Source organism: Oncorhynchus clarkii, chromosome 5 (assembly GCF_045791955.1).
Source record: "Oncorhynchus clarkii lewisi isolate Uvic-CL-2024 chromosome 5, UVic_Ocla_1.0, whole genome shotgun sequence".
Lineage (NCBI taxonomy): Eukaryota > Metazoa > Chordata > Actinopteri > Salmoniformes > Salmonidae > Oncorhynchus > Oncorhynchus clarkii.
In genome coordinates this window covers 70,438,190-70,459,769 of record NC_092151.1, presented here as the reverse complement: position 1 = coordinate 70,459,769, position 21,580 = coordinate 70,438,190, and the positions used below count along the sequence as shown (strand labels likewise).

At 42.0% G+C, this 21,580-nt stretch overlaps 1 protein-coding gene across 6 annotated transcripts in view; it reads right to left on the bottom strand.

Annotated features, from left to right (window-relative positions):
• Nucleotides 1–21,580, bottom strand: part of LOC139409317 (Ral GEF with PH domain and SH3 binding motif 2) — a 135,135-nt gene that overhangs the window by 98,934 nt on the left and 14,621 nt on the right. The window contains exon 1 of one of the 6 annotated variants that reach the window (XM_071154266.1): nt 19,120–19,197. The exons of the other annotated variants lie outside the window; for them this stretch is intronic. The gene's annotated coding sequence lies outside the window, so the exon portion shown is untranslated. Of the gene's footprint in view, nt 1–19,119; nt 19,198–21,580 lie in introns of those variants that run through there. 6 annotated transcript variants of the gene reach the window in all.

Sequence of the window (21,580 nt, the reverse complement as noted above, 5' to 3'; positions counted from 1 at the left end):
GCTCAGAGTAGAAAAATGTGTAGAAAATACACCCGGTTGATTAAATACACTTTTCCTGACATCATAAAAATATTTTATAACACACGTCATAAACACAAATATGGCTGCTGGGCCTCCCAAGTGGTGCAGTGGTCTAAGGCTGTGCCACTAGAGATTCTGGGTTCGAGTCAAGGCTCTGTCGCAGGCGGCCACGACCGGGAGACCCATGTGGCGGCGCACAACTGGCCCAGCGTCACCCGGGTTTGGCCGGGCAGGGATGTCCTTGTCCCATCGCGCACTAGCGACTCCTGTGGAGAGCCAGGCGCAGTGCACGCTGACACGGTTGCCAGGTGTACGGTGTTTCCTCCGACACATTGGTGCAGCTGGCTTCTGGGTTAAGTGGGCATTGTGTCAAGAAGAAGTGGGGTTTGGCTGGGTTGTGTTTCGGGCGATGCATTGCTCTCGACCGTTGCCTCTCTCGAGTCCGTACGGGAGTTGCAGCAATGAGACAAGACTAACTACCAATTGAATACCACGAGATTGGGGAGAAAAGGGGCTAAAAAAATATTTATTTATTAATCTGGCTGCTGATAAGTAGAGCCACACACAGAGATGAGTCCACATTAACACAGCATCTCAGAGCTCTGATGAACACATCGCCCCCTCCTAGATCCCAGTTGGTCGAGCGACATCGCATCGCCTGTTAGACTGTTGGATAATGCGCTTTGTATTTGGGAATGTGTGGATCAGCTGATGTTCCTGCCTCTGAGCAATCCGGAGATGAACCAGACAGCTCCTGAATGGAGAAGAGGAGGGGTAGAGGGATGAAGCCTCATGTTGGGGCATGTAGCAGGGGAAGTGTTGAAGAGGAAAGATTGGGGCCCCTGGAAACACAATGACTCATCATCCTGACTCAACAGCCAGGCCTAGCAAGTCCCTCTAAATCCCCTCCCCTGTTCTCTATCCCAGGGCTCTCCAACCCCCTTCCCGGAGAGCTACTATCCTGTAGGTTTTCCCTCCAACCCTAATCTAGCACATTATAATAATTAGCTGGTTAATAAACTGAATCTGGTTTGTTACAACTGGGGTTGGAGCGAAAACACTACTAAAAATGATATTATTTGATTAAAAACGTGCTCTCCCTCATTGGATTGCTGTTCCCCGTTCTGAAACATCCATGCGCTGTGTGAACATCCAAGTTGCTATGTGAACAATAGCAAAGTTAACCAGCATAATGGTGTTGAGAACAATGTGGCAGAGGCAGCAGCAGAGTTACGAGACGAGAAAACAGCCCTTGCCTTGATTGTCAAAGTGAGGAGAGATGAAGCCAACTTAATTAGGTCTAAAAATCAATAGCTTAAGTTAAAAAGTGCCTTTATAAATCATCCATAAATAAATACATAAATAAAAGACTGAGTTTGTTTAATAGCCTACTGATTCTGTGAGCACCAAGCCTCACACAACTACATGCCGGATAAACTATTTCACAAATCTGTCTACTGTTATACTTTGCTGTGCTGTAATGTGGATGTGGATGTGGATGGAGGTGCCCCCACCCCCACCCCCACCCATTAGAACAGCCTCTCTGGTATTATTTGTACTTTTATTTAGTGTTGTTTACACTGTTCCAAATTGTCAGAAAAACTATTTTATAATAACCCTCCATTTGTTTATCTCATTGTTATTATTACTATTATGATCATCATTACAATAATAAGTCATGTCATAATTAGCAGGCTTAGGATAGCAGCCTTTAAAAACCACCACCGGGCTGCAGGCCTAAGAGCGCATCCTGTTTAGTCTTAATACCGTAACTCACTTAGGCCTATATTTCAATGGTTATATAGGCTACTGTACCAATCAATCATTCATTCGTTCATGGCATCACACAGCATACGAGTCAGTCATGATTTTAAATGCAATCAAGCATTTTAGTTTTAAAACAAAATAAATTGAATAATTAGCGTAAACAATAAATAGGAATTTATGCCATGTTTTTAGTCTTTGCTGTAATAAATGTGTTTACATTGTTCCAAATGGTCAGAAATATGACAATATAATTTAACAGCACCCGTTTGGCACACATAATATGCACACAGTGCTTGGTCCTTTTTCTTGATCTCCAGGATTTTCCACAACTAGTCAAATTTATTCCACACATCGACTTCCCCATTACCTCCCGAGAAACCAGTGAACATTCCCCTGTTTTGAGTTTGTCACGCCCTCTGCATCCATTTTTCTGTCAATGTGTAAGTTTTCTGAGTTTATTATAACCAATTTATTGATGCGATTATGATAGGGCCTGACCTATAGCCTATTGGTCACATGCATGCGATGCATACATGTCACGTAAAGAGAGCAAGAGTTGAGGGATTGTTTTTCGCTGCAGCAGGGAGGAGAGAGAGAACACTATAAACACTGTTGATGTTCTGTGGTGGTCGCTGCAGCAGGGAGGAGAGAGACAACACTATAAACACTGTTGATGTTCTGTGGTGGTCGCTGCAGCAGGGAGGAGAGACACAACACTATAAACACTGTTGATGTTCTGTGGTGGTCGCTGCAGCAGGGAGGAGAGAGACAACACTATAACCACTGTTGATGTTCTGTGGTGGTCGCTGCAGCAGGAGGAGACAACGGGTGCTAGTCAGTCACTGTCATTTCAGCCCGACACAATCAAATCTATTGGGGTCGGACTCACTCGTCATTTGTGTGTTAATTATTTAATCAAACAGTGCATTTGAAAGCATCAGACAATCTCAGTGCATGTGTCTATATGGAAAAATACACGTTTTAAAATGCTGACCTTCCCTCACTCCCTCTCCTGTTGACCTGTCACTCAACAAACCTTCTCTCCTCACCCTCAACTCTTCAGCCAGTGGGCCCGGTCTCCTCCCTCCTTCTCATGTGCACATCTTGTCCTCTAAGCCCCAGGGAGCTCATCTACAACAGAAAGTAGCTGAAACTGAAAACCATATGGTCATCTGCCTCTACTCAGGGTGTGTGTATTTACAAATACGGGGCATGTGCGTGAGAGCAACAGATGCCTCACACCCACAGAGAAATAACAGCCACTGACGGACTGCACAAACACTGATCTGAGGAAAGAGCAGAGCCACAGCATTCTGCCACCTTCACTGACTCATTCCACCTAGAAAGGGTCAGGCCAGTCACTGACCCAATGTGAGCTGTCCTATAATCTCATCTCTCCAACAATCACATTCTATAGTTTAAGTCAGTCAGTCTGGCTCAGTGATGAGTCACGAGTCCCCACAGACAAATAGGTGTGTGACAGTTAGCTGTGCAGTGCCACTGCTTATGAGACAAGCTGTGAGTGTGAGAGAGTGAGAGAGTGAGAGAGTGAGAGAGTGAGAGAGAGATCAGGGTTAGCTGCTGCATCCAGTAAATTAACAGGCATGTGACAGTGTGAGGTCATGCCTGTCAGTGAAAAGCTGTGTGTAGTATAGCCAGCAGTCCCCCAGCAGTGCAGGACTGGGTCTATGACACCCTTAATGTGTGGCTTTTCTCATACACTAACGCTAAGCTAAATCCCACAGATCACAGTAAATCATATGCATCTCTAATAAGCTTTCATTTCTGCAGACAGATAAGCCTAGTTGTAGAAACATTGAGCATCTAAAGCAGCACTGTGTTGTGTCTATGCCAGCCAGTCTCATGCATTTATAAACTGTGCAGACTGCACAGGCCCAAAGTGGGTCAGTGTGCTCACTATGCTGAGCACACTGAGAAACACATGATAGCATACATCTCTTTTATAGTCTTACAGCCAGAGCGAATAGCATCAACATTAGTCCATTTTCATCAAGTGCCATTGCTGATCAGTTAGTAACGGTGACATTAACATGTAGCCTAGGCAAATTCAGGGGGGGGGGGGGGTATTGAACAGGAGCTGAGAGGGGCCACTGAGCCAGTCACACACAATAATGACTCAAACACACAGCATGTGGCTGCATGCCTGCCACTGTAAGCAGGTCGATACACACTGTCACACAGCAGGTTAGTGGCACAAGAGAGGTGTGAGTGTCCTGTTATTCAGGACGGTGTCTGAGCACACGCCATCCACAGTGAAAGCTTCTTCACACCATCACTTAACATGCCATTGGTTCCCCCTGAGCCAGGGGGAAGGAAGCTCACTGAGTGGGGAAGGAAGCTCAGATTCACATTAGAAAAGGGGGCTGCTGGTCCCAAGAGAGACCCTTATCAAGTAGGCCGTCTCATCTATGTGAGCATTTTATGGCAACACAGCTAGAGGGGACACACACAGTTTGCAGAATCCAGTCATTTGCCAAGGCAGCTCACGCCACCTGCCTGCATCTTGGTTGCCTAGCAACCATGGTGCTTTTCTACAGACCGAAAACCAAATGACGACTTTGCCTCACAAACACACACACCTCAGCATCCCAGTGAAACATGATTATTAATAATCTGCAACAGACAGGCGGCAAGAGCCAATGGGAGGGCAGACAGACGGTTTAAAAAGGCCAACCCCAGGGGAGAGTTCCTATTGACTGAGTGGGAGTAACAGGAGGTCACTGGAGAACATTAAAAGAGATGGATGATTGACAGCTGATAGTGGAAATGATCAGGGCTTAAAGCCACAACCAGCCAAATGCTGGGTAAAAATCACAATGGCGGTGAAGTTTCAGTCCCTGGTGTTGAAAAGTATGATGGTGATGGAGATAGAGCAGCACAGACTCTACTTCTCAAACACACTATCACAACACTCAAACAACCCCAGGTAGACGCGCCCACGCCCGCCTGCCCAGGTAGACCTACCTACTTGTGTGCGCGCGTCTACGTACGCATGTGTGTGCGCACATCTACGTACTTATCTACGCACACGCAGATGTGCACGTAGATGTACACACACACACACACACACACGAGCACGTAGATGTACACACACACACCGACACAGGAGGCGGCATGCTTGCTGTTAGCCTGGCTCCAGCCTATTTGCGAAAAATACACTGGTCCCTAATCAGTAGCTCTGACCTTGGTGGTGCGATTTGGCTTTTTTTAGCCACATGCATGCGCACACAGACACAGGCACCCTATCCCCTCCCGGTCCCCCTCTCCAGTTGATAATTAGAGCTCAGGCTGTGCAGCCAGTCTGTTCTCCTCACCTCTCCTAGCCTGGCAGTGGCACATTCCGCCAGTGAGACAGACACAGCCGCATCTATGATAAACCAACACTGACACCAGGTTCTTTCTACAGATCCTGACACCAGCAGCCTATGGAGGGGGAAAACTAATAGATGCAGAGGGACAGACAGACAGAGGAAGAGGTTAGGGTCCCAGAGCAGAAGGCTGTCACGTGTGAGTTGTGCACACTGTGTGTGTGTGTCTAACATGTGCACAAGTCTGGCCTGATTTGTGGGTCACAGGGGAGAAGCCAGCCTGGCCTCATCCCAGCTTCTCCTGCTGAAGACTGGAGGCCGGAGCTCAGCGACAGACAAGAAGGAATAGAGGGAGGAAATGTGGTACAGCAGCAGCAGTCAGTACAGATTGTTGTGGAGAGTCAGTCAGGTAATGTGTAAAGTAATAAGGCATGGGAACAATAGCCAGAAGAGCGGTCACTGAATCGTACTCATAGGAAACCGGCTGAGATCTCCATCTGCTCCTTTATGAGTCTTAAAGGGTTTTATCTGTCTACACTATAGACACGCAGGACATCAAGGATCCTTAAGCATCCAACTTCAACGTTCCAAGCCTAAATCATATCAGTGAGACAGTGAACTGTCAAGTGAAGCTAGAACTAGGGGTAAATGCATTTGAATTCAATCACTTTTTGACCACACCCTTTTTGATTTGAACAAAACCTTCCATACATATTTGCCCATTGTAGAAGTTGTCAGAAAGGGACTTTTTGGATCTGAATGCCCAAACATTCAAGAGATAAAATATGCTCAAAGTTGACCTATTTTGCATTCCCCACCATATTCATGTCTTCATCACTACATAAACAGTTGCAATTTAAATAATTTAAAAAGCTTACAGTTGTCACCATTTCATTATTTTATACAAAAAAATGTACTTTAAAAATGTCAATTATCTAAAAACGTGTAAAATCTTTTATTTTTTCTATCAAGAAATAAAGTATAGTTTGATAACCCTGTTTGTCAGCTTTTAAATGATATCAAACCGTTTAACCGTTGAACTATTCCAGTGATGAAGACATTGATGTCTCATGGCATGCATGGTATGCAAAATGGGTCAACTTTGAGGACCTCCATCTCCTGAAAGTTCTGGCATTCAGGTCCAAAGTCACTTTGACCAGTTGGTCAAAATGGGCAAACATGTATGGGAAAGGTTTGTTTCAATCAAAAAGAGATTCTGTCAAAAAGTCACTTAATTCATATTTATTTACCTCTAGAATAATGTGGGTTAATAACAGCAGCATTACCCCATCCCACTCCCATCACAACGTTAAATGCATATTGCCTCTAGCTATCAGGCTCAGCTGACATGAATACCAATAGCAGGGACGTTATTAAGGCCATTGTGATCCTCTGTGTGTGTCATGGTTTCCGTTAGCCGGTAAATGCTGGCTTTTGGACCAACAAAAATAAATAAACCCATTGCAAAATAAAGCTTTTTAGTCATTGATGGAAATACTATACCAGTTGATATGCTCCAACTTCAAAGGCAAATATACTTCATAGGCTAATAATGCTTGGAAACGTGTTAGTTGTGTGAGCACGCGTTTCCATTTTTACTCCCGCAGAAGATATACAACTATTATATTTGAAGTTTTATTACTGCATAGGCAACTTGTTCTTCTGGGCTAAAATTATTATTATTATTATTTTTTAATGATTATCATTTATTTATCGCAGGTATGAAGACAGGCAATGTTTTGCTTTTCAATAACACCGGTCATATTTACAGACTAATTTCTACTCTGTTAAAATGAATTACAATAATCTAAATGTGATTTAGAGCACCGTGGCTGGACGCGCTAATGCGTTTCGCACCCAAAGCATATGGATGTCTGGTATATTTCGCAAATACCCAGTAAATCAAAATCTTCTCGGTCACGTTGTCTGGCTCCAAATTTTCTTGACGGAAATCCTGGTGTGTGTACTTGTTTTCCAACCTTATCCGGATGTCCTAGCAAATCACTCCAATGTCCCGAAAGGGTATGGAAACTTTTTTTCATGTCCTGAATTTGTTTAAATGGCATTTTAAACTTACGGGGTTAGGGAAAATAGGACTTAATTGTCAAACATTTTTACTCCCCAAAACGTCCTGAAATTTCACAAAGGTGTGAGTGTGTGTGACACATCATTGATCCCATATTGAGCCATGGCGCTATAGATTAGGAACAACCTCTCCTGGACTGCAGTTGACAAAATCAGTCAGTCAGTCACCATCTCTTCATAGTCAGATGCAGTAATATCATTGTTCAACATAGACCAACAGACTAAGCAGTGGTTACCCCATATCAGTGACTGATTCCTGAAATCAATTGACAGTTCAAAGCAGAGATAGTGTGGAATGTGTGTGTCCTACCGAGGGCGGTCATGAAATGTTGTCTAATAAATGCATGTAATAAAGCCTACACCATCACAATAAATACATGACTTATTTTAGACAGGTCTAAAGAAAAATGAAGAAAATGTAGTCTATTTCAGAAGAACAGAATAGCATACTGAGCTGTCCTTATGTTAGGCCCTGATCTGGCCATGCCATATGGCTGTGGGTAACACTAGTTCATTTAGAAGACAAGATTTGCTTAGAACATTATTTTATAGTATGAAAAAAACAATTGAACAAAGATGAATAAAATGGAAAGGATATTTTCTCCAAACGATTTGAGGGAGTGTGCAGATGCGGATACAGGTCCTCATTTATGCTTAAATTTAATTAATTTAGTTAATTATGCAACTTTAGTTGTGATAAAAATGTTGGCCTATACGTTTGGATTTTTAATACATTCTAACAATGCATGACGCGACTAATGATGATTTGAAAAAAGTTGCATGAAAAAGCATGAGTTCTGCTTTATTTGCTCAGGATGCACACACTTCAACCTCTCATTCACAAATTGACAAGAAATGTATAATGTCTCTAATTTCCCGGCAGCATCCCCTGTGTGTGGCTGTAATGCCCAATAAAAAAATCCATGCCTTTTGTGGACAGTGCCTCCAACGTCATTTTAGAGAATTAGGCAACGTGTCCAACCGGCCTCAACTGCAGACCACGTGTAACCACACCAGCCCAGGACCTCCACATCCGGGTTCTTCATCTGTAGGATCACCTGAGACCAGCCACACGAACAGCTGATGAAACTGAGGAGTATTTCTATCTGTAATAAAGCCCCTTTGTGGGGAAAAAACGAATTCTGATTGGCTGGGCCCGACTACCCAGTGCCATCCCAGGCTCCTGCCCAGTCATAGTTCAGAGCCTACTGAATGTATTTTAATTGACAGATTTCCTTATATGAACTCTAACTCAGTAAAATCATTGAAATTGTTGCATGTTGTTTATATTTTTGTTCAGTATAGTTTCAAGACATATCTAAGACTAGCAAATTAGATCAAGATTAACTTCAACTAGCATCAGTTAACCGCTGAAAAACTTGGGGTAAACAAACAGTGACTTAAGTATAATGTAACAGCTTTACTGGCAGTGTTAGCAGGTTGAGTAACACAGTGGCAGAAGAAGTACCATGCAAATAATTTGTTGTGACAGCCAAGTATGCTAATAACACGTGACGCCGCTGAATACATTTATTGAAACGACAAGTGTCAGTAGTCTGCCAAAGTTAAGACATTACATGGGAGTAGCCTTACATTAAGCCTCGCTGTGTCTATCGTTTGCCTAATTTCAGTTTGTGAAAAAGATCCATCATGTAGAATCATTGTACCATCTAAACTGCTGGGAAATTACTAAAGGTAATTACTACAAATATTGTATTTTCAGCTGTTTGATGCTGGTGTGCAAAATCGAAAGTAAAAGGAGCAAAAACTTAAACACGGAAAGCATAGAAATAGCGCACAGAACATATCTACCGCTTCTTAGACTTGCTTTCAATGAGAATGACAGATCTATAAACCCCACATTTCTATGCGAATTTGGTCAGGTCGGCGAAGAAGTTACATATTGCAACTTAAACAACAAGGAACTGGTTTAATAAATTCACTTCACTCGCTTCTGCAGCAGCAGCGGGGAAAGGACCCAGAGGCTAGAAGGAAGAGTGGTGAGGGAAGGAGCATGGAGAGGCGGTGCACACACACACACGCAGCAGCCAGCGGAGGCGGCGCCGCTGAGAGGCAACAGACTGCAGAGCAGCACAGCAGACCGAGCACACACAAACAAGGATGTTGCTAAATCAAACATAAATTAGCTGGGGGAGACTTAACTTGCGAAATCAAGCGTCAGTGTCGATAAATTGGCAACACTATGCACTAAACGGGGACGCTTGGCATGCACATGCTGGCCAATAACATGCAAAGTGAGAGAGCCCGCTTGTGATTGGTCAGCATTCTCTGTGCATGAACAGAACAGAATCCAGCGTCTCTCATTGGAGGTTGTAACATCGTCTAGTTTTTGTTGTATTAACAGTGTCAAAGAAAAGAGTACATATCAGCCTCTTGCGATATGGATATTGCACATCTCAAAATTGCAATTTTGATTTGAATGTGATTAATTGTGCAGCCCTAACACACACACACAGAAGTCAACTCAGAGGCCCAGCTCATGAGCGGCAGATTTTTTAAAGAAAATAATGTGTTTATGCAACAAATGTGAGTGCATCAAATCATATCGCACCAATTCATTCCTCTACTCAAACCGAATTTCTAACTGAAATGTATTGTTCCTGTATGTATCGGAGCCCATGTATTTAGATACGGATCAGGCAGATTTATGCACATCCCTACTAGCTAGCCAACTAGGGAACCGAAGTTGTCTAACAGAGACCGACACACCTTAGGTTCACTAACTAGTAGTGCTGAGCGATTAACCGAAATGTTGGTTATTTTGGGAGGTTTTAAACTACTAAATTGACCAACGTTTCAATTTGGTTAGCTAAATGCAGGTAGCATAGCGCGCCTGATAGGCCTGATTGTAAAGTCAGAAAGCCTGCAGAAGCCTAGGCAAGATGTAAGATTAATGACGTAGCAGCTTGCTTAGTTCCAATTGACCGACTCATTTTTTTCAACATGAACAGCGAGGCAACTTCGAGGTGAGAAGTGCTTCCATTGCCCAATAGCCTGCTGGAACAGACTACTGAGGATGGGGTTGTCATTTCAAATCACCTAATCAAATATACAAATATGGATATGAACTGAATTGGCCTATGCTTGTCAACAACAGCCAGTGTTTTTTTTTTTTTTTACCTGTAGCATAATCTGACTGATTTACCTTCAATTTCATGCAGTCTAACAACTGATCGGCCATTGCGACATATCAATTGTGATCATGGTCACATTAACTTACAATTTCACTGAATAAATATAGCCACTAATAATTGCATAATAACGCAAGGATACAACAACAATGAACTGAAGTTAAAGGCTATTTATTAAATATGTTTGCCAGCTCCAGGTAGGCTACACAAGTGGCACAAATTGATTTGCAATGACTCCAGTGATATCATCATCTCTTCAACATATTTATTGTATAAAATGGTAGGCTACAGTAGCCTGCATAGGAATTAATATGCTAATTGATGGCCAAGAGATGCAACTGTATCATTATCCACATTTAATGTCAGTTTCCTTGTGAACTTCTCCCTATTAGACGCACACGAGGGAGCTCCATAACTTCCATTTCAAATTTCCACTCGCACTGTGCTCGAGACCCAAGAATTTAGCATGTGTAAAACCCTTCACTTGATATGGTTTTCCATATGGAAAGTCAACAAACAGAATGTGGTTTAATCCACCTCCGAGGGAATATTTGCAATGCACTCTAAGAGCTCCTAGTCGTTTTCCTGTGCTTTGTCACAGTCATTTCTAGACACGCATCTATTCTAGTGTGTTAATATGTTTAATGGAAAGTGTTGGAAATACTTGTCTCCATAATGACAAATAGCCTACCTACAACTGGTAAAACGTGCATGCTGCTGTCTCCTCAAGACTCAGCTGCATCGCTCAGTCAACACACACACACACCCCTTCGGTCCTCCCTACTCCCTAATCAATCAGAAACAGGCTGCGTCACTGCCTGATAGTCAGGAGCAGCAGGTCACAGTGAAATTTCTATTTTTAAGCCATAATGGCCATGGTGGCCATACAATCCTTCTCTCATCCTGAGATTTACTGTATTAATGGCATAGCACAGAAGGGGGCGCTAAAAACGCAAGAAAGCCTTCTGGTCAGAGGCCCATGGGTTAACAAAATTAGCACAAACAAGTAGAGAAATCAGATACTGTTGGCTCAATGCTAACGAGCGACAACAAATATAAAATAGCAAAGACAGACAAATCCAGCTCAAAGCTATACAAGCATAGCTAGCTAGTTGCTACCAAATGTCATTTTCGATGTGTAGACATTTTCAAGCAAAATAAAATGAGAAATTGTGCAAATTAAAGTTTTGATGCATGTCTTTCTGAAGGAAGAGCAGCATGTGTACACTGAGCAAAAGTGGGGGGAAAAAACACTATATACAGATAACTGTATAGCTAGCTAGCTGACACACACACCTTAAGTTCCCTAGCTAGCTAACAGACAGACAACAGGTGTGTCTGCTTTTGTCAAGGAACAGCTACAATGGGCCTCTCACAGGTGCCTGAGCAAAACATGTTATTCTTTCTCTCAGGCTTATAATCTAAACGGGGAAAAAATGTGTAAAAATCGGAAAAGCACACAAACATAATATAACTAAAATATTGTATTAAACTAAAGTAATGTGAATAAATTATGGTTAGTAAGTGAATAGCAGTAATGGGCAGTCAATACCCTCATTGGACGAGTATTAAAAAAAACATTGTGTTTTAAATTATCGACACCGGCAATTATTTTTTAATAATCTAACCCAAACTGAATGGACCTCAAAAGCACTAATAGCTCAACACTACTAGCTAGCTAACAGACATTTTAACTCTGGTGTGTCTAACAAGATGACAGACAGACCGCACGTGTCTGCTTTTGTCAAGAAATAGATACAACGGGCTTCGCGCTGGAGCTGGAGCAAAATAGGTTTATCTCTAATAACCTAATCATAGCCTGGCCTTTCACGTTCAAATAGCTACCAAGTGTAACAGCACACACCCTACCTGGGTAACACCCACACCATCCTTTTCCCAGGAGAAGGTGCCAGGGATTTTGGGTGGAATAGCCTTTAGAGGGCCGACGTGCTGGAACCTGACAAAGCACAGGTACCCGTCTAAAACACACACTCTCTCTCTCTGTGTAACAGACACTTTCCCTTTCTCTCAAACACACACCATCTCTCCCTACTCACAGGCTGGGTTAGAACAATGCCATGGCTCTGGTACTGACAGGCACGGTAAAGCCTGTGGAAGCGGTATCATTTCCTCCCTTCCAATGCAGCTTGGGCACACACAGTATGTGCAGACCAGCTGTCTGGAGTGTTTGAGTGTCCGTAATCTCTCCATATCCCAGCCTGTTGTCCCCACTTGCTTCAAGATGTCCACCATTGTTCCTGTACCCAAGAAAGCGAAGGTAACTGAACTAAATTGCTTTGAGGCTAGTTAGGGATCATATCACCTACATCTTACCCGGTAACAATACGTATACCGCCCCAACAGATCCACAGACAACGCAATCGCCATTGAACTGCACACCTGGACAAGAGAAAGAGTTCAGCTTGCAACACCATAGTGCCCTCCAAGATCATCACTAAGCTCAGGGTATTATGTAAATACCCCTCCTTGTGCAACTGGGTCCTGGACTTCCTGACGGGCCGACCCCAAGTTGTGAAGGTAGGAAACAACACCAGGGCTTGACATTTACTTTCTTTGCCACTTGCCCTATGGGAAGAAAAATAATAACTAAAATATTTTTTTATAAAAAATCTGTCCTCAAGCTTAAGTTAAAAAAAAATAATGGAGGTGTAACACCATCAGCCAAAGGGTGACTGAAAATGAGTGACCTACACAGGAGGTTGCCACCCATAGACGATGTTCTCGTCCCCTAGCAACCATCCTACCAAAAAAGAAATATGAAGGACTAATCCATTGCGGAGGCCGCTGGGATGGCACACTAGTATCACCAGTAACACATTTACTGTTAAATACCATAATTTCTAATATTCAATGTTAGTGTGGTTACTAATATTTCTGTTAATGAATTCAGTATAGTATTCTTATTATTAGTCTTACCGTCGTTGTCATTGTAGGAGTGGACACATTGTTTGCAGAGCACACAACCTAGGCTACACTTGAGGAACACGTTTTAGTTCGTTTTATTCCATTTAGGAGTTTCAAATTATTGTCTTTAGTTTGGAGCGCTCCTGTCAATCTTGAGTAAGGACACGCACCTAATTACGTATAGAACTAGGCCTAGGCTACCTGGTCTGTGCGCAAATGTAGACTTATAAAATGTGCCCATTTGGGGATCTGATACTATTTCTGATTGTCTTAACTAACAATCACTGTGGAACCTCTCAAAGTATTTTTATTTGCCGCAAAAAGCAGGTAAAACAAAATCTGTTTTTACATCCATTGAGAATGACAATAGTTCCTCAATGTAGCCTATTTGAAACATCTTTCCAGCTTTCACTTTTGATAACCACACAGAATGAAAGGGGAAGAAATGTCATGCTCTGAAATGACCTACCTGATTGCCTCTTATCCCTTGCGCAAATAGCCTACAGCTGTCTGTCCAGAGCTCACTGGTGTCAGAAACTGAGGGCCCAGAATACAATGTTGCAAGTTTGCTCCCAGATCCAAGTTAATATGCTTCAAGTTCCTTGCAAACCGGTCATGCATAGACAAATGTGATTTATAGGATTCTTATTTAAAAAATAGAATTGAAATAATCTGGATATTTTCTACCTACGGGCTGCAATGTTTTTATATGTTGGCTTTATGTAAGCATTTTTTACATATTGGCAATGGCAATAGAAGTTACTATTTGTATCATTTTCATTTAGATCGAATTTTCATTAACCACATGGCATTGAGTTTGAGATATGAAGACTTATAAATTAAATGTTCCACAAAAATGTGCATGTGAAAATCATAACTGGCACACAGATCAGTAGAAATGGTACAATAACTTGGCACTCCAAATCGAAAATTGTTGCCGACTGCTGGTGTAGCCTATTACCAGCAACTCCAAGAGAGTAACGACAAAAACTGTGAAGGCCAGTAGCAGCAGGAGGACTCGGAAACAGGTTCTTCTGGTTAGGCTATATTGATCTCTGGCTCCCTCTTTAGTAATTTGTGGGTCTTGATGTTTAATTGCAGTGCTTAAGCATCAGGCAAAGTAGCATGCATATATGCATATATATATATATATATATTATAGTTGATTTTATTCGAACATGGGTGTCTATATATGGAAAAATACACTAAAATTTAGACCAATTGATTAGTCGAAAGAACAGGACTCTTGGTCGACAATTTTTTTTAAACAGTTGAGTTGGGGACAGACTTACTTGAAGTACACGTTGGTTAAAAAAAAAAAAAGTCATCATGACAGGCCTGATGGAAACCGAAACATGTTTGGTAAACAAAACTAAATATGCTAATAGGGTGTGATTATTTTTGTGTCGGTAAAATGAACGTGAAAAATCTTTTGTGCAAATATTTATATAATAACCATATCGAGGTAAACTACAAGTCAAGCGATGACGTGTTGTCCTCCCGTTATGACTCATCAGGAAAGCATGCAGTTCATTAAGTTATAGATTAAATAAATGATGAGTGGTGAAAGTGCAAGGTGACGAGCTTGACGCCCCTTGCTTGGGGCGGCAAGTAGTGGTTAGAGCAATGGACTTGTAACTAAAAGGTTGCAAGATCGAATCCCTGAGCTGACAAGGTAAAAATCTGTCGTTCGGCCCCAGTTAACCCACTGTTCCTAGGCAGTCATTGAAAATAAGAATTTGTTCTTAACTGACTTGCCTAGTTAAATAAAAAGGTAAATACTTTTTTTATGACAAATAAATCTTGCTCTTTTGTCCATGATATTGCAGGCTATACGTGCGCTCTAGCCAACAACATCTCAGATATCGCTGTTGGCTAGAGCGTACATGCCAATACCAGAGTGGGCACACTGCCTATATAACGCAACATTTTTTGTGAGACCCATCAGTAGAGTTGAGAATGTGATGGAAACACATTTAACTTTTATTTTGGCATATGGGAATTTAACTGCAAAAGGTATTTTTATGGGCACTAAGTCACCATGCACAACCTTTAGCTGCAACTGGTCAGTTGTAAGGAAACATTTCTGGTGGTAAAATGTGCATATTGGTTTTATGTTCATTTTTGAATAGGACGGAAACCTAGCTAGTGACAAAATATATTTAGTGGAGACAAATATTTTCCAATAGCCGATTCTACTCTGTTGGAGCTGTGGCACTAAAGAGATGTGTAGTAGCCTAGGCCTACCTGGCTTTCTGTGTGCGCTGAAAAGTGGAGATTGAACCTCGCTGGCTGTGCATCGTGATCGTTGTAAATCATCATGGGCTGCAAAGAAACTGTCGTCCTCAGAACTGGATAATTATAAACTGATAAGGATTGTTGCCTCCTCCTGCGATCTCATTAGGCCTTGGCAAGTTGCACAATGCTAGAATATGTTAATAGGCCTAGGCCAACAACGCATCATTTCTGTCAGCTGAGGAAAAAGTTTGAAGATTCAGTTCTTTAAACACCCCAGATTTTTCCATCTTGATATTGTTTGCTCAATTTCACTTCTTGTGGTCTAAAATCTCATTAAAAATAAATCTGTGATTGAGAATAGCTTAGACTCTGACTTTCATAATTATTACCATTTAAAAGCTGCATCTTTAGAACATTAAACACTTATGAACACTTGTGAAAAATTGTATTTTCCAAACTATTCTTATGCATAATTTCCTGCCGTATAATTGTTCTAATGTCTCATTAGATTTTTTATATTGGCTATTGTTTGTTCTTAACCTTTCATTAATATTTTAGGCCTTATTCAAAAACATTCAAACAGATTTTATCAAACGGGAGTTCTAGGCTTTCTTTGGTAGAAGAAACCTAGCATGCATTAAACTGAAAGGGTGGCTTAATAAGCAAAGTCAAATTCATATCAAATGGAGAGAAAAATCGACTGGCTATTGGTCCAGACCATTCGATACATTCTTTTTTTTTTGACCAGATATTTTGCGGGACTCTTAGCGCCGTCTACATTGTTCTCTTGCTTTGTGTAAATATAACATTTATTGAAAAAGGCTGGAGCAAATAGGAATACAGGCAATGTCAACAATGCACAGCCGTGCCATCTGATTCAATTCTGATTGGAGTAATTGTTTGATGTGTGTGTGTGTGATTTTTTTTTACTTGGCCATTCATTCAACTGAAATCTATATTATTACTTGCCCTGGACACACCTTAAAATGTTGAGCCCTGAACACCTCTGCTACGATAATTCTCAACACAGGGGCACCACAGGGGTGCGCACTCAGCCCACTCCTGTACTCCCTGTTCACCTCAAATCATCAAGTTTGCTGACGACACAGTGATAGGCCTGATTACCAACAATGGCGAAACAACCTACTGGAAGCGGTGAAACCCGTGGCGGAGTGGTGCCAGGAAAATAACCTCTCAACGTCAACAAAACGAAAGGAGCTGATCGTGGACTACAGGAAACGGTAGAGACTTCTAGAGATGCACAACATTGAGAGCGTCCTGTCGGGTTGCATCACTGCCTGGTATGGCAATTGCACCATCCATAACCACAGGGCTTTACAGGTGGTGGTGCGGTCAGCTCAATGCATCATCGGGGGCACACTGCTTGCCCTCCAGGATATCTACAGCACCTGCTGTCACAGAAAGGCCAAGAAGATCATAAAGGACCTCAGCCACCCGACCAAAGCCTGTTCACCCCCCTACCATCTAGAAAGAGGAGACCGTACAGGTGCAACAAAGTTGGGATCAAGAGACTGATAAACAGCTTCCATCTCCAAGCCATTGCACTGTTAAAACAGCCTCCGCCCAATACCCTGCCTTGAACATTAGAGACTGCTTTGCCCTACGTACATAGTCATTGAACACTGGTCACTATAATTATGTTCACATACCGTTTTTCCCACTTTATATGTACAGTTGAAGTCGGAAGTTTACATAAACAAGTTAATGACTCCAACCTAAGTGTTTCAACAACTCCACAAATTTCTTGTAACAAACTGTAGTTTTGTAGCTTTGTGCATGACACAAGTAATATTTTCAACAATTGTTTACAGACAGATTATTGAATTTATAATCACAATTCCAGTGGGTCAGAAGTTCACATACACCAAGTTGACTGTGCCTTTAAACAGCTTGTAAAATTCCAGAAAATGATGTCATGGCTTTAGAAGCTTCTGAAAGACTAATTGACATCATTTGAGTCATAGATGGCATCATGGGGAAGGAAAATGATGTGGATATGTTGAAGCAACATCTCAAGACATCAGTCAGGAAGTTAAAGGCTTGGTCACAAATGGGTCTTCCAAATGGACAACGCCCCCAAGCATACTTCCAAAGTTGTGTCAAAATGGCTTAAGTGCAACAAAGTCAAGGTATTGGAGTGGCCATCACAAAGCCCTGACCTCAATCCTATAGACAATTTGTGGGCAGAACTGAAAAAGTGTGTGCGAGCAAGGAGGCCTTACAAACCAGAGCTACACCAGCTCTGTCAGGAGGAATAGGCCAATATTCACCAACTTATTGTGGGAAGCTCGTGGAATGCTACCCGAAACGTTTGACCCAAGTTAAACAATTTAAAGACAATGCTACTAAATACTAATTGAGTGTATGTAAACTTCTGACCCACAGGAAATGTGATGAAAGAAATAAAACACTGAAATAAATAATTCTCTATTATTTTGACATTTCACATTCTTAAAATGAAGTGGTGATCCTAACTGACCGAAGACAGAATTTTTACTAGATTTAAAATGTCAGGAATTGTGAAAAACAGTTTAAATTTATTTGGCTACGGTGTATGTAAACTTCCAATTTCAACTGTATATACACTGTATTCTAGTCATGGTTCATCCTCAACAACTACTGCTTATATTCATATACTGTCCACACACACACAGCTCATTCTGATATTTCTTCATTTATTTGGGGGGATTATGTGATCGCTAGGTGTTATTACTGCACTGTTGTAGCTAGAAACAAGCATTTCGCTGCACCTGCGATAACATCTGCAAATCTGTGCCCATGACCAAAGGAAAACAAGAGAGATGTAGCTGAACACTCCCTATATAACCTCCTGTGTGTTTTCCATGTTGACCAAAACTGTCCAGCATGCAGCACTGTAGAAGCATGTAGAGCTCTGATCCTGCTGGCCCTATCTCTGCATGGGTCTATAATAAGAGCTGGGTTAGGACTGCTTTATGAGCTGGAGAAAGATAAGCGGTGTGTGTGACCCTCCACTCATCCTTCCCTCTGAGCTCCTTTGAAACTCAGCACCCTCCCCCTCTTCTGTTATTTATTTTCTATCCCACGTTGTTGGGAGGTAGTGGAGCAGCTAAATAGCCACAGATGGTCCCAACTACACATTCATTGGAAAGGCTAAGGGTGATGTTTTACACTTCTAGTCACACACAACTACTAAGTAACAAACTTAAGACTTGCACTTGTTTCTGTGCACATGTCTTTAAAAATAGGAAAATACTGCCGTATGTATTGCACTATCAGAGTTTACTTAGTGTAGCGGTGTTGACATATGCGCAAAATAGTTGTGCAACAGTACTGACACTAGTCAGGCGTATGAACAAAGCAGTGGAACAGAGACTCTACAATGTGTAGCAACTCCTATTTGAAGCTGCTTCACTAAACAAAACTCTGGGTCAGAGAGATAGCGCTGCGGTGGAATGCTCCAGTGTCACGGGCTCCTGACCAATACTGCGTCATTTTCTATGACGAAAACAGCTTCTGGACATCAGAACAGTAATCACTAACCTTGATTTAGATAAAGATTTCTACTTCAACAAGTCTGCAGCTCCGGACATTCTGCTTACCTCAGACTAGACCCTGATCACGGGACTCGAAAGAGGAAGCAGCGGTGCAAGAGGCAAGTGAGGCAGCGTCAAGACGAGATTAGGTCGATGAGCATGTAGACCGCCACTGCCCTCGGTTTTTCTTGCGAGAGTGCAGTCATTGGAGAACAAACTGGATAAGCTCAGTTCGAGACTTTCCCGCCGACGGGTCCTAAAACTGTAATATCCTATGTTTCCAAGACGTTGTGGAAGTAAGACATGGCTATACAACTATTTGGTTTTTCTACTAAGCTGCAGGACTGGAATATGTCCCGGGATTCATCTGATAACATTGTGTAAACCACATCAGTAACGAGCTTCATTAATAAGTGCATTGACAATGTTGTCCCCACAGAAGCCATGGATAACAGGCAGCAACCACACAGAGCTAAAAGGCTAGAAGTGCCACTTTCAAGGAGTGGGACATTAATCCGGACACGTATAAGAAAAACCGCTATGACCGCTGATGAGTGAAACAGGCAAAGCGTCCAAACAAGAATAAGTACAAATCCTACGCCAGCTCCGACGCTCGACGGATGTAGCAGGGCTAGCAAATTTCTATGCTTGCTTCGAGGCAAGCAACACTGAACCATGCATGAGAACACCAGTTGTCGCGAACGGCTGGGTGACCTTGCTTACTGTAGCTGATGTGAGTGACACCTTTAAACAGGTTAACATTCACAAACGGACTAGGAGGACGCATACTCAGGGGTGTGTGCTTAGTCCCCTCCTGTCCTCCCTGTTCAGCCACGACTGTGCACGACTCCAACGCCATCAAGTTTGTTGATGACAATGGTAGTAGGACTGATCACCGACGACAAGGCAGCCTATAGGGACTGGCAGTGTGGTGCCAGGACAACAATTTCTACAGACGGCCAAAATTCCTGCCATCCCGGACCTCTATACCTGGCGGTGTCAGAGGAAGGCCCAAAAGGCCCCAAGCCATAAGACTACTAAAACAAGACTGCTAAATAGCTATCAAATGGCTTCCCGGACTACCTGCATTGAACCTTTTTTTGCTCTAACGCTCTTGCACGGACTGTGCACACACAATATATATCCTGTTGCCTAGTCACTTTACCCCTACCTATATGTACATGGCTACCTCAGTTACCTCCTACCCCTGCACATCGACTCAGTACTGGTTCTCCTTTTACATAGCAATCTTACTTTTACTCGTTTTAGTCGGTAGTCTGAACTTTTTCACAATCATTAATTTCAATTGATCTTACCTCTGCATTGTTGGAAAAGGTACATTATTTTGGGGACAGGTCAGAAAGCATAACAAATGTATGGCAATTTAGCTAGTTAGCTTGCACTTGCTAGCTAATTTCTCCAATTTAGCTAGCTTGCTGTTGCTAGCTAATTTGTCCTGGGATATAAACATGGAGTTGTTATTTTACCTGAAATGCACAAGGTCCTCTACTCCGACAATTAACTTGTTACGGACGTGGTTCCTGCACAGGAACCACATCAGCGGAAATTTCAGAGCGCCACCTATAGTACTCAATAAATCTCAAACTTTCATTAAAACACACATGCAGGGTACTGAATTAAAGCTACACTCGTTGTGAATCTAGCCAACATGTCAGATTTGTAAAATGCTTTTCAGCGAAAGCATGAGAAGCTATTATCTGATAGCATGCACCCCCCAAAATACCTGAACGAGACCTAAACAAAAGATTTTGCGGTAGCCGGCGCTACACAAAACGCAGAAATAAAATATAAAACATTCATTATCTTTGACGAGCTTCTTTGTTGGCACTCCTATATGTCCCATAAACATCACAATTGGGTCTTTTTCCCGATTAAATCCGTCAAAGTATGCCAAAAATGTCAATTTATGAAGGCCGTCTGATCCAAGGAAAATGCACCTTTACACGACGCAACGTCACTTTTTAAAATTAACAAAGTTGCCTATAAACTTTTACAAATCACTTCAAACTACTTTTGTAAACCAACTTTAGGTATTAATAAACGTTAATAATTGATAAAATTGATCACGGGGCGATCTGTATTCGATAGCAGCAAGTCTTGAAATCATCGTCCATTTTTTTCACTTTCATAATTTCCTGGGTGCACCCCAAGACAGGAAGTGCCTATACGTCATCCCACCAAGGATAAACGTGCAAAGAAATGCCAGTATTGGCGACATCGTGTGGAAGTTGTAGGCGTTGTAAACGGAACCTCATCTATTTTCTATCGCCGTAGACAATTCAAAGACTGGCGGATTATTTGTTTTTTTGTGTTTTTGGTGAACAGTTTTCCCTGGGATTTTTACTCCTGAACACGTTCTGTTATAGCCACAGACATGATTTAACCAGTTTTAGAAACTTCAGAGTGTTTTCTATACACACATACTTATTATATGCATATACTATATTCCTGGCATGAGTAGCAGGACGTTGAAATGTTGCGCAATTTGTAAAAAAAAAAAAAAAGC